Source organism: Electrona antarctica (genome assembly GCF_951216825.1).
Source record: "Electrona antarctica genome assembly, contig: scaffold_47, whole genome shotgun sequence".
Taxonomy (NCBI): Eukaryota; Metazoa; Chordata; class Actinopteri; order Myctophiformes; family Myctophidae; genus Electrona; species Electrona antarctica.
In genome coordinates, this window is record NW_027638748.1 from 409,359 (window position 1) to 411,074 (window position 1,716).

Genomic DNA, 1,716 nt, shown 5'->3' on the forward strand with positions numbered 1-1,716 from the left:
TTCTTCTTTTCACTAACATATAAGTGGTATGAATTGGTCCTTGTCCTTCACAACGCGTCTCAGTATACATTATAGATTGTTAGAGAGACGCACCTGCTTATTACATGCTAAAATATAGAATAGCACTGCAAACTGCAGTACCTATCTATATGATAATTCACGAAACCTGTGTGTGTGTGTGTGCACGCGTGTGCGTGTGTGCGCGTGCGTGTGCGCGTGCGTGTGTGCGTGCGTGTCATTCTCCAAGGTCCTCTCACTTTGTCTTTGATTTTGACAGTCCTTAAACCTCGATGCACAAATTCAATTTAGAATACGATTCTAAGGCATTCAATCACATTGAATCACATCAATCACCCCCCCCCCCCCCCCCCCATGTCAGATCAACATATGGAATGAATTCTGTACTGCATGGCCATATATGGAGCGTGTCTTGAGTGTACAGGGTTTGATGAGGTCAGATCAACATATGGAATGTCAGAACAGGTCAGCTCCATATACAGAGATCTAAGGGTGGCAGCGGGGGCAGCAGTGTCTTGAGTGTATAGGTTTGATGACTAAAACGTGACTAAAACTAAATTAAAACTATTCAAGCGACTATGACTAAAACTAAAATCAAAATATGCTGCCCAAAACAACACTGCTTACTATTCAACACCGCTGAGCTGAGCTTAACTCTCCTTCACAGCATCGTATCTAGAGCTCTTAACTCTCCTTCACAGCATCGGTATCTAGAGCTCTTAACTCTCCTTCACAGCATCGTATCTAGAGCTCTTAACTCTCCTTCACAGCATCGTATCTAGAGCTCTTAACTCTCCTTCACAGCATCGTATCTAGAGCTCTTAACTCTCCTTCACAGCATCGGTATCTAGAGCTCTTAACTCTCCTTCACAGCATCGTATCTAGAGCTCTTAACTCCTTCACAGCATCGTATCTAGAGCTCTTTCTCCTTCACAGCATCGTATCTAGAGCTCTTAACTCTCCTTCACAGCATTGGTATCTAGAGCTCTTAACTCTCCTTCACAGCATCGGTATCTAGAGCTCTTCTGGGGGGGGGCGATCCTTCACAGCATCGGTATCTAGAGCTCTTTCTCCTTCACAGCATCGGTATCTAGAGCTCTTCTGGGGGGGGGCGATCCTTCACAGCATAATCGGTATCTAGAGCTCTTAACTCTCCTTCACAGCATCGGTATCTAGATAGAGCTCTTAACTCTCCTTCACAGCATCGGTATCTAGAGCTCTTAACTCTCCTTCACAGCATCGGTATCTAGATAGAGCTCTTAACTCTCCTTCACAGCATTGGTATCTAGAGCTCTTAACTCTCCTTCACAGCATCGTATCTAGAGCTCTTAACTCTCCTTCACAGCATCGGTATCTAGAGCTCTTTCTCCTTCACAGCATCGGTATCTAGAGCTCTTCTGGGGGGGGGCGATCCTTCACAGCATAATCGGTATCTAGAGCTCTTAACTCTCCTTCACAGCATCGGTATCTAGATAGAGCTCTTAACTCTCCTTCACAGCATCGGTATCTAGATAGAGCTCTTAACTCTCCTTCACAGCATCGGTATCTAGAGCTCTTCTGGGGGGGGGCGATCCTTCACAGCATCGGTATCTAGAGCTCTTAACTCTCCTTCACAGCATCGGTATCTAGAGCTCTTAACTCTCCTTCACAGCATCGGTATCTAGAGCTCTTAACTCTCCTTCACAGCATCGTATCTAG